General features: G+C 40.3%; 1 protein-coding gene across 3 annotated transcripts in view; it reads right to left on the reverse strand.

Annotated features, from left to right (window-relative positions):
* Nucleotides 1–13,294, reverse strand: part of fbxl17 (F-box and leucine rich repeat protein 17) — a 558,587-nt gene that overhangs the window by 430,114 nt on the left and 115,179 nt on the right. The gene's annotated exons all lie outside the window — the stretch shown is intronic.

Consider the following 13,294-nt stretch of genomic DNA (forward strand, 5'->3'; position numbering starts at 1 on the left):
TAGTTGCTCCTTCTTCTCCCCTCTCCCATCATGCAAGATTTTAAAATGCATACCTCCAGATTCAAGGACAGTCCAAAAATCTATCATTCTTGGAAGCATTCAACCATCACAACCTCTTGTCAAGCACTCCTAAGTTCTGCACCCTTCTAAGAGAGGAATTTCCTCTTCACCTCAATCTTAAATAGGCGACTCTCAATTATATGTCCTAGTTCTAGGATATCCTAGAGAGCCACCAACCTGTTAAGCCATCTCAAAATTTGATATGTTTCAGTAAGACACTTCACATTCTTCCAAACACCAGCAAATATATAACTGTCCCTCCATTCCATTCACCTTGTAGAAAAGGCCAAAACACCCAGACTTATTCTCAGCACGAGAAACTAATGAAAGTAATGGAGACACAAAGTTTCACCTCTTTTCCCCTCTGCATCAAATTCCCGATAATGCACTGAACGTGCCAGCAAAATCTATTTACTTAACCCGAGGTCCCTAAGTACTGACTCAACCTCAGCTCACAATAATTATCACCCATTACAGGTTATCACATAATTAACTGTTTGAACATTTAATTGGCAAAACCCATTTTACTGTGCATTAACATTGCAAGCTTAAATTAAAGTTCAATGCTAAATGCAAAACCAAATTGTATATCTGAGTGAGTGTACTAGTTTTGCAATTCATCTTTTGCACATTATTTATGTTGCTTTGTTCAGCTTAGAACATTGAACATTCAAAATATTTATCTCTTTCCTGATTAAAACCCATCTATTTCAGCTGAAACATTCCAAATCCTAAATTGTGCATTTAAAAATATTCTCATCATTTCTTTGATGATTTTAAATCCAAGCCATTGTGTCTAGTCATTGTGTAATGCAATCTAGTCAATGAGTAATATGTGGTGGGAAAGGCTGTTAACTATTTACCCTCTCACAGCCACTCAAAATGTTCATGGTTTCAATTTAGAAAACCATAAATGTAAAATTGTAATGGAAAGGTTTTTGAAATTATAACACCATGGCTTGAACTAATGGTAGATACATTCAATTTCACTGCAAGTGGACATACCATACTGTGGGCATACTTTGAAACAATGTATGTCAAAAAGAAACATTTACATTTATGGTTCTATATAAAACTTATACATCATGATTAAAATCCAATGTAATGCAAATATCAAAGCTTTCCTTCAGCAATGGTAGGTCTGGCAGCTCCATCATACTTTCTCAGTGTGTTAAACATTGAGATCAAAAACACAGCTGTCAGAATTTGTACAACAAATCCTTTCCCTTTTAAATAAAGCATTAGGTTAGCATGGTGGAGGCATTAGCACACATACAACACACATTGTGAAATTTCCTTTCGGGAAGAATGTTGCAAACTGCTTTAAAAAAACATCTTTCACCTCATGGAATGTTAAATCAATCTCATATTTGGAGTTTTGTACATTTCCAGCATTTATGAATCATATCAAACTTTATAGAAAGGTATGAGAGCAACAGGTTATCAGATCAATGTAAACTATTAGTGATCAATGCAGTCAACAATGAAATTAACAAAATACCAAATACTTCACGTTACAAAAAAAATAAAACAAGGTGTGTGTCCCACCAAAGGAAGTCAATTTTTTCAGAGCTCTAACCAGAAGAGTTGTTATGATGGTTGGTGTGATCTCGCCAGTACTACTGGGCACAGTTATGATTTCCCCCTATCTAAGAAAGGATTCTGCAGCAGTGAATGCAATCCAAATGATATCCACTAGGCTTAAGAGCTACGATGAGAGGGAAACAGGTGCTTTTGAGATTTTAATGGGACTTGACAAGATTTTTCACGAGTGAGAGAATTTTAAACGAGGGGACATTGTTTCAAGATAAGAAGCTGAGCATTTAACACTGAAGTACTTAGAAATTTACTCTTGCAGATAGCTGTGAATCTCTGGAATTCTCTGCCCCAGACAGCTGTGGATACTAGCTAATTGGAAGTATTTAAATTGGGGGTAGATACACTTATGAAAAAGATCTAAGGATTGAGAGTTCTGGCAATTTGGTAATGAGGAGGCTTAGGGTATATCACCCATGACCATATTGGAGAGCAAGTCTAGATTCAAGACTGCTCCTACTCCTGCTCTAATTATTAAAATAACAGCAAGATGAACTAAAACATTTTATAGAGCTAAAAGAACAATCCTGAGGAAAAAGTATCTGTAGGTACTGTGCAACTGGTTGTTCACTTGATGGCTACTAATTAATCAGAGCAAAAAATAAGATGACTGTCCTGATTAACTTCCTACATAATTTATTCCTGTTTTGGCATAACATCATTGCTGGTATTGCCAGCATTTATTGCCCATCTGCAAATAGACTTGGGAGTATAATGATGATCTGCCGTGGTTGTTGGAAGTCAATCATCTCTACAGGATTTCCTCAGGACAGGAAATAACCTTAGGCCCAGTCATCTTCTGTCAATGATTAGAAGAAAAGATGTTTGCTGAAGACAGGACAATATTCAGTTTTAATTGAACTTGCCAGAAAATTGAGGAATGTGCAGGTAATTTTCATTAAAAATCAACATCTCCAACAAAACAAAGTCTACTCAGCCAGCCTTGACATTCAATGGCTCTGCCATTAAAGATCAACATGCTATAACTCATCGGCAACCAGAAACTTAACTGGACTAGCCATGTAAATACTGTGGCCATAATAGAAGAACAGAGTTGGCATCCTGCAGCAAGTAATTCACCTTCTGACAATCCAAAATCCTTTTCCAATACCTAGCAGCCACAGGAATTGGCTCCAGTTGCCTAAACAAATGCACATCCACAACACTCAAGAGGTTCAAGACCATTCAGGACAAAGTAGCCTGCTTGACCGGCAACCCAAAGACCATCTAAAACATTGATTCTTACTTATGGTAGGTACTATCCATAAAATATTCTGCAGGTACTCATTCAGGCAATGCTGAGTGCACTAGAATTGTTTTTGCTCAAGATCCCAACATCCAAAGTCTACGTCTCCATAAAACTAGAGGGCATAATCTGAGAAGCAAAAGATTTAATGGCGATTTGGTAAGTCTCTTACACAAAATGTATTGGTAGCTGCAATGAGCTGCCAAGAGCTACCAGAGGAGGTACAAATCGTAACAATATTTAAGATGCATCTGGACAGGTACATGACTGAGCAAGGCATGGAAGGATACAGAATTAATGCAGGTAAGTGGGATTGATATAGCTAGGCCGCATGACCAACATGAACATGGTGGGCTAAATGGCCTATTTCCATGTGGTACAATTCTGACTAATAACATTATGCAAGCACCTTTAACAGAAGGATTACATTGGTCAAGAAGGTGACTCTCTGTCATTAATTCAGGACAATTATGGACAAGCAATTAATTTCACCCATATCCTGAAAATAGCCAAAAATAAAAACATTGATCAGCATGTTTAAACTCTGTTAAACTCAAGTGATTGCCTACTTTGATCATAATGTTTCTGTGCTTCCCTCTCTAGTGTAAACATTCAAATGGAAATTTTTTTAAAAGGCCAACAGTTCAATATTTCTGCTCCTTGCCTCCAGAACATAGAACAATACAGCACTGGAACAAGCTCTTGGGCCCACATTGTCAAATTAAACGCGTCCCCCATCTACCTATATATGCCCTACGTATCTCAATTTCCTGCCTCTTTGAGTGCCTATATGCATTCTTCAACATTGCTATCATATCTGCTTCCTCCATCTCCCCTGGCATTCGCTGTGATTAAAACTTCCCTCATAAGTCTCCTTTAAAGTTTCCTTAAAACCTGGGGAAAAGACTATTTACCTTATCTACAAGTTTCATAATTTTAGCTACTTCTATCAGGTTGCTGAGTCTCAGAGTCTTCCTCTTCACCTCCCCAGGATCTCTAGGTTGCAGAAGTCGGCCTGGAAGTCGGCCAGGCTCCAGCCGGCAGTGATGCACTAACTCTGCTCGCTCCGCTCCTTCAATTCTCCCCGCCTGTGAGTGACAGAGGACCCAGCCAATCAATGTGGTGATGTTGCGCCGGAAGGGGCAGCGCCGTCCTGGCCTGGGCGTCGCTATCCCAGGTGACTGGCAGCAGAGGAGACCAATCTGCGCATTTTTAAACCTTAATAAATTTTAAACTATACCATCGATCTGAACAAAACCTGTTGCACTTGAGCACAGGAGAATGGTGAAAGTGTAGCACATCACACTGTAAATCATCTCATGCAACTACTGAGGTTAGGTATCCTTCAAACATTAAGCTCATTTAGCATCAATTTTGCATTTAAACTACAATAGAACTGAGCATAACCACTACAATGGCCTGAAATTTGAAGTAGTCAACAATTCTGGCAAATCCATGTATCTCTTTGCTTCATTTTCTGCGCCAAAGACAAGTTTGAATACACAGCATTTGTCCTGGAGTATGGAGCATCAGTGATCTCAGTAACGTTACATCCTCGAAAAATTCTATAAGATTCGTCAGACATGATTTACCTTTCATAAATCCATGCTGACTTTGTCCAATGATTTCACCACTTTCCAATGTGCTGCTATCCCATCTTTAATAACTGATTCTAGCAGTTTCCCCACTAACTGGTCTGTAATTCCCCGTTTTCTCTCTCCCTCCATTTTTAAAAAGTGGGGTTACATTAGCTCCAATCCTCAGGAACTACTCCAGAATCTAAAGAGTTTTGAAAAAATATCACTAATGCATCCACTATTTCTGGGGCTACTTCCTTAAGTACTCTGGGATGCAGCCTATCTGGCCCTGGGGATTTATCGGCCTTTAATCCATTCAATTTACCTAACACCACTTCCCGTCTAACCTGGGAGAATAATACACAACTAAGGAGCGGCACAGTGACGCAGCGGTAGAGCTGCTGCCTCACAGCACCAGAGACCCGGGTTTGATCCTGACCGTGGGTGCTATCTGTGTAGAGTTTATACGTTCTCCCTGTGACCCACGTAGATTTTCTCCGGGTGCTCCAGTATCCTCCTACATTCCATTGTAGATTAATTAGCTTCTTTAAATTGCTAATGGATGCAAAATTGGGATAACATTGAACTAGTGTATGGATGAATGATGGCGGGCCGAAGGGTCTGTTTCGACACTGTATCTCTCTAAACTCTCTAAACTTATTATGTAACTAGATGCTTGCTGGTTCATTGATTTGATGGGTCAAAGAGCTTGTTTCTTGCGCCATTACCTTATGATATAGCATAGAACAACCACAGCCACCAGGAAAGATATTAAGGCTGGGAAGTTGTATAGTTTCAAGTGATCTTGAAATCTTCTGGCAAAGTGGCTAAGATGTAAACCTGCACTGAAAGGGGTCTGAAGAAGGGTTTCGGCCCGAAACGTCGCCTATTTCCTTCGCTCCATAGATGCTGCTGCACCCGCTGAGTTTCCCCAGCAATTTTGTGTACCCTGAAAGAGTCAGATATTTGTGATGACTCTCTTGATAGATCCGAGCCAGCATACATGCTGTCCTCGATAGATTTAGAAATAGGAATATAAATCTCCGCAGAATGGAGACCCTGGCTGTATTGGTCTGCACAAGGCCAGTGGTCCAGTTTCAGGTCTTCCAACAGCTCCAGCAGCAACATAATGCATGCACGTACTGTAAAGATTTTCCAGATTCTGAATAGCTATGGAAGGCAGTAGAAGCCTCCGTGGTGATCAGTCACTCTTTAAATATTGCACAAGAGAGTTCAAGAACGAGGAGTGAAAGTGTAAATCATGCAGCTGCCAAGCAAACAGCAATGAGGAAGTGGTTGGTCTGAAGATAACGAATGGCAAGGAAGCTTTGGAGAAATGTGACTGAATTTTACCCAGCAACACTGAACAAGCAGTGTTGTAGATGAACAGAATGTATTGCATGTACTTCAGATCCCCAAAACACATCACCCACACAAGTGTGAGTCACCCCGAGGTGTGCCCAGTTGAATTCCAGAGTCAGGCAGAATGACCTAGAAAAACACATAATTAAATAATAATGATAAGGTCAGTTGCTAATCCAATAGTAAAATAAAATTATCATTAGTTCCTGCGGGCATATTAATTGTATCCCATGACAAGGCCACAGAAAATCACAACTATCACATTATCCATTAGCTTCCACCCAGGAATTCATAATAATTTGATTACCTATTCCACCTTCAATGACATTCACTCTTTGGCCATTGCTTCACATTGGGTTTGCTTGAAGCAAGTTGTACAGCTGATGAAAGGAGATTTATAAGTTATGCACTAAAACCTACAGAATATGAAAAGAGACTGGCCTGGAACTAATGGCACTGATATTTTTCCACCCATTAAAAAAGATATATGATGGGCCTTAGATAATATATTTCCCCTATTCAGTGCACCAGGTCGCATTGACAAATTACAACCTTATATTATCTAGCTTTTTAAAAATAAATTATTTTTAATTTAGTATATGCTTCCCTCTTTCACTATTTAAGGTCAAGAGTCCTACATGTTAGTCTTGTTTCTACAATGTTTTCATAAATAATATAGAACCATAACCATTCTTTCTTTTAATTTTCCAGATCAGCATGCCAACTAAATTGCAAACTATACTAAAACATATAACACACAAAAAAAAAAAAATTGTTTTCACATCATATGTATTTTTGGTACCCAACTGATAAATATGAAATATCGTTAGTTTAAACCTCCAACTGGCCAAAATGTTTGATGCTGACACCAATTTATGGAGATAACACAATCTGTGTTGCAAAAGGCACAACTTTAAGCCACTGTTGCACTCATTACAGTTTAAATATATAGGGTTTTTTTGCGTTCAAAACATTTCTTTTAAGGCAAACCACAGTGATTACTTGTTGGAAACAAGGTTTAATAAATCACGAGAACCAGCAAATTGCTGGAACTAATTGAATTGTTTCACGGAAAAAAATCAACAGTGAGAATAATAAATTAATGTGCAAATCGAATTAATTCTGAAATTATAATGTATGTGAAACTGCCAAGGTTCGGACCGAACCACAAAATTTCAGATTCATCTATGCTAAATTAAAACTACAATTCACCTCAGAATTTTGGGTTCTCACTCCTAATCACCATGCAGTGCCCTCTGGTGGAAATGTCTGCATAGAGTCCGAAAGTGATGAAAATGATTGGTGCATTTACGAGGCCAACAGATTGGTTAATTGGTTAAGAGTCATAGCGTGCATACAGTGTGGAAACATGCCTTTCGACCCAATGTGCCCACACCGGCCAACATGTTCCAGCTACACTTGTCCCACCTGCCTGCGCTTGGTCCACATCCCGCCAAATCTGTCCTATCCATGTACCTGTCTAGCTGTTTCTTAAACGATGGGATAGTCCCAGCCTTAACTACCTCATATAACATATAACATATAACAATTACAGCACGGAAACAGGCCATCTCGACCCCTCTAGTCCGTGCCGAACACATAATCTCCCCTAGTCCCATATACCTGCGCTCAGACCATAACCCTCCATTCCTTTCCCATCCATATAACTATCCAATTTATTTTTAAATGATAAAAACGAACCTGCCTCCACCACCTTCACTGGAAGCTCATTCCACACAACTACCACTCTCTGAGTAAAGAAGTTCCCCCTCATGTTACCCCTAAACTGCAGTCCCTTAATTCTCAAGTCATGTCCCCTTGTTTGAATCTTCCCTACTCTCAGTGGGAAAAGCTTTTCCACGTCAACTCTGTCTATCCCTCTCATCATTTTAAAAACCTCTATCAAGTCCCCCCTTAACCTTCTGCGCTCCAAAGAATAAAGCCCTAACTTGTTCAACCTTTCTCTGTAACTTAGTTGCTGAAACCCAGGCAACATTCTAGTAAATCTCCTCTGTACTCTCTCTATTTTGTTGACATCCTTCCTATAATTAGGCGACCAAAATTGTACACCATACTCCAGAATTGGCCTCACCAATGCCTCATCTGGCAGCTTGTTCCATACACCCACCACCCTATGTGTTAAAAAGTTACTCCTCAGATTCCTATTAAATCTTTTCCCCTTCACCTTGAACCTATGCCCTCTGGTCCTCGATTCCCCTACTCTGGGCAAGAGACTGTGCATATACCCTATCTATTCCTCTCATGATTTTGTGCAGCTCTATAAGATCACTCCTCAACCCCCTGCACTCCAAGGAATAGAGACCCAGCCTACTCAACCTCTCCCTAGAGCTCACACCCTCTAGTCCTGGCAGCATCCTCGTAAATCTTCCCTGAACCCTTTCAAGCTTGACAATATCTTTCCTATGACATGGTGCCCAGAATTGAACACAATATTCTAAATGTGGTCTCATCAACATCTAATACAGCTGCAACATGACCTTCCAATTTATACTCTATACTCTGACTGATGAAGGCCAATCTACTTTTTGACCACCTAATCTACCTGCGACTCGACCTTCAAGGAACCATGCACATGCACTCCTAGATCCCTCTGCTCTACAACACTTCCCAGAGGTCTACCATTCACTGTATAGGCCCTGCCCTTGCTAGATGCAATACCTCACACTTCTCTGTATTAAATTCCATCAACCATTCCTCAGCCCACCTGGCCAATCGATCAAGATCCTGCTGCAATCTTCCACTATCTGCAAAATCACCCGCTTTTGTATCATCAGCAAACTTGCTAATCTTGTCCTGGATGTTTTCATCCAAATCATTGATGTAGATGATAAACAGTAACGGGCCCAGCACTGAACCCTGAGGCACACCACTAGTCACAGGCATCTAGTCCGAGAGCAACTTTCCACCATCACCCTCTGCTTCCTTCCATGGAGACAATTTGCTATCCATCCAGCTATCTCTCCTTGGATCCCATGCGATCTAACCATCCAGAGCAGCCTACCATGCGGAACCTTGTCAAATGCCCTACTAAAATCCATGTATACAACATCTACAGCTCTGCCCTCATCGACCTTTTTGGTCACATCTTCAAAAAAATCAATCAGATTTGTGATACGACCTCCCACATACAAAACCATGCTGACTATCCCAAATCAGCCCTTGCCCGTCCAAACGCCTGTATAACCTATCCCTCAGAATACTCTTTAGTAACTTTCCAACTACAGATGTAAAGCTCACCAGTCCATAATTCCCAGCATTTTGTAGGCCACCCAAGCAGAATATGAGGTGCTGTTCTAGTTTGTGTGTGGCCTCATGCTGGCAGTGGAGGGGGCCAAGGAAGAAATAATTTATTGCTTGAACGAAATGCAGAAGTGATAATATAAAAAAATTGTACCAACTTCCAGTTTGTTCCAACTTCTGTTTCTGTCTTTAGTGAAGGAACATGTTCTTTAGTTACTACATTTACACATACATAAATTCAGTAGGGTTAATTAAACCATGGAAATACTAAGGTGCAAAAAATACTGCATGCACTAGAAAAACATCTACAATTGAAATAAGTATGTCTCTCTTTGAAACTACCTCAAGGTAAATTAGTTTTGCCCTCAGTTTTGGTTCTTTATTCCTGACTGTACAGTTTTTCAGTAAAGATGTAAACTGCCCATCAAGCACCACCAGGAAGATTCAGATTCAGATTCAATCTTTATTGTCATTGTGCAGTGTACAGTACAGAGACAACGAAATGCAGTTAGCATCTCACCCAGAAGTGCGAACATAGAATAATGAGCAATAAATATATATATGTACATACAGTAGTAGTAGTGCAATTTTTCTGGGGGGGGGGGGGGGGTGACTGGCAATCACCAAGGTGCAGAGTTAAGTAATGTAACAGCCGCAGGGAAGAAGCTGTTCCTGGACCTGCTAGTCCGGCAACGGAGAGACCTGTAGCGCCTCCCGAATGGGAGAGGGTAAACAGACTGTGGCTGGGGTGAGAGCAGTCCTTGATCACAGGAAATCACAGAAGGAGCAGAATTTTAGCCTTCAAAACACTTGGACCCTAGAGATCACATTACTTACTTAATTAGTTAGGCCAACGAGGTCAACCGCATCTCAAGTAATTTAGCACATATTTTGCTAAAATTAACTTAGAAATACTAATTTATTTTAGCATAACGATTTTGTTATAAAAAAAAGACGGAAACCACGAACTAGCTGTCAAATGTTACCTTCCTCTGTTTATTTTCTGTTTCATATATCCTTTACAACAAGGAGAAATGAGCCCACTCAAGCAAGAAGTTACTTGAAACCTGGAAAGGACAGGTTTGGAGGGATATGGATCAAACACAGGCAGGTGGGACTAGTGTAGCTGGGACATGTTGGTCGGTGTGGACGAGTTGTCCGGTGTGGACGAGCCCCCCCCCCCCCGCGCAAGACACACCAAGAGACATTTAAACACACATTTGGACACATTAAAAAAAAAGAAAAAAGTAGAAATGACGAACACACTGCTGGCAGGGCAGCCGTCTCGCAGCGCCCCCACCGACCATCCTCAGCAAGAAGTGAAGTCATTAAAAAAAATATCCTTTAAATGGGAGAAGGTGGAAGTATCATTGTATGCCTTAAAACCAAGGTGTGTTGTTGAGGAGAAAGGAGCGTCACAAAGGCCATTAGTTCTTTCCTTCATGTCCAATGATATTGCCCACTGTTTTTTACGAAAGTGAAAAGTAATTGCCAAACTTTTTTTACCTCCTTCTTCTGTTACAAAACTTGTGTAAATGAGACTGTGATTTAAATATGTTTCTTTGATGAGGAATTTGGATCCCAAGTGTTTTGGTTTGAAGATAATTAACCAGATTAAGTATCTAGGCCACTCCACAAAAGATTTTGACAACCTGGCAGAATTCAGATTGCACTTCAGGCACAGAGGGGGAAAAAATAAGCAAAATGTATTTTAAAAAAATGCTGCCTGATGAAGGCAGAAACTGCAGGGAGTAAAATGATACCAAGATGAAAATATACAGTGGTAATATTTTAAAAATCCTTGTAAGGAAAGAACACTTCACATAGCTGAAGTTCGCAAAGCAATGTTGACATACAGTGTGCCCTCCATAATGTTTGTGACAAAGACATATCATTTATTTATTTGCCTATGTACCCCACAATTTGGGATTTGTAATAGGAATCACATGTGGTTAAAGTGCACATTGTCAGATTTTAATAATGGCCATTTTTATACATCTTGGTTTCACCATGTAGAAATTACAGCAGTGTTTACAAATAGTCCTCCCATTTCAGGGCACCATAATGTTTGGGACACATGGCTTCATAGGGGTTTGTAATTGTTCAGGTGTGTTTAATTGCCTCCTTCATGCAGGTATAAGAGAGCTCTCAGCACCTAGTCTTTCCTCCAGTCTTTCCATCACCTTTAGAAACTTTTATTGCTGTTTATCAACATGAGGACCAAAGTTGTGCCATTGAAAGTCAAAGAAGCCATTATGAGACTGAGAACCAAGAATAAAACTATTAGAGACATCAGCCAAACATTAGGCTTATCAAAATCAACTGTTTGGAACATCATTAAGAAGAAAGAGAGCACTGGTGAGCTTAATAATCGCAAAGGGACTGGCAGTCCAAGGAAGACCTCCACAGCTGATGATAGAATTCTCTCTATAATAAATAAAAATCCCCAAACACCTGTCGGACAGATCAGAAACACTCTTCAGGAGTCACGTGTGGATTTGTCAATGACCACTGTCCGCAGAAGATTTCCAAGAACAGAAATGTAGAGGCTACACTGCAAGATGCAAACCACTGGTTAGCTGCAAAAATAGGATGGCCAGGTTACAGTTTGCCAAGAAGTACTTAAAAGAGGAACCAGAGTCTGGAAAATGGTCTTGTGGACAGATGAGACGAAGATTAACTTAATTCAGAGTGATGGCAAGAGCAAAGTATGAAGGAGAAAATGAGAAACATGGTGGTGGGGGTGTGGTGGCCTGGGCATGTATGGCTGCTGTAGGTACTGGCTCACTTATCTTCATTGATGATACAACTGCTGATCGTAGTAGCATAATGAATTCTGAAGTGCATGGACACATCCTATCTGCTCAAGTTCAAACAAATGCCTCAAAACTCATTGGCCAGCGGTTCATTCCACAGCAAGACAATGATCCCAAACATACTGCTAAAGCAACAGAGGAGTTTTCCAAAGCTAAAAAATGGCCAATTCTTGAATGGCCAAGTCAATCAACCGATCTGAACCCTTTTATATGCTGAAGAGAAAACTGAAGGGGCTAGCCCCCAAAACAAGCATAAGCTAAAGATGGTTGCAATACAGGCCTGGCAGAGCATCACCAGAGAAGACACCCACCAACTGGTGATGTCCATGAATGGCAGACTTCAAGCAGTCATTGCATGCAAAAGATATGTAACAAAATACTAAACACAACTACTTTCATTGACATGACATTGCTGTGTCCCAAACATTATAGTGCCCTGGGGGGACTATGTATGTAACTTCTACAAGATAAAACAAAAATGTATAAAAATGTCCTTTATTAAAATCTGACAATGTGCACTTTAAACATGTGATTTTTTTCTATTACAAATCTCAAATTGTGGAGTACCGCGGCAAATAAAGAAATTATGGGTCTTTGTCCCAAACATTATGGAGGGCACATAGTAACCCCAAATCTAACTAGTGCGTAGTACATAATCCCAATCATAATCCTACAATAAGCAGTGAACAATCTAAGCAGAGAACATGCTTGGCCATGGGACTAGGACAGCATGTTGCTGCAGCATTGTCACTGTCAATCCTAGGGACCAACCTTGGAAAACACCCGGAGCAGAAGGGCATGTCGCACAAGACATACTTAATATGATGAGGTAAGAGCTAATGAAGCTGAAACACAGAATTATGTGCATGATTAACACCACAAAAGCATGCAATAGATATATGTAAGCAGTGTCAAAATCAACTAATCCGCTTAAAACTCTGAAGCCCTACCACATCCAGTTCCAAATGGTGGATGACACTTAAATAAAATTCAAGGGGAAGTGAAATCAATTGCAGATGCTGGAAGTCTAAAACAAGAAAAAAAAACTGTTGGAAATAATCAGTAGGTCTTCTTCTTCTTTCGTGTGGCATGCACAGCCTAAAGGATAACTTATCTATTTGATCTTCCGTTTGTGCACGTCGAGTTGATTGCATTAGTCGAAACAGGGCGGACCACGTGAAGGTTGCAATCTTCCACCCCACTCAGTAGGTCAAGTTCTATCTTTGTGAAGAGAAGCAGAGTTATGCTTCAGGTTGAAGAATCTTCATCAGAACTGGGCAGGAGACGTCTGAAAAAGGATCCCAACCCAAAACCTCACCCATCTATTCCCTCCACAGATGCTGCCGGGCCCGCTGGGTTTCTCCAGCACTTTGTGG

The sequence above is a fragment of the Amblyraja radiata genome, chromosome 3 (genome assembly GCF_010909765.2).
Source record: "Amblyraja radiata isolate CabotCenter1 chromosome 3, sAmbRad1.1.pri, whole genome shotgun sequence".
Taxonomy (NCBI): Eukaryota; Metazoa; Chordata; class Chondrichthyes; order Rajiformes; family Rajidae; genus Amblyraja; species Amblyraja radiata.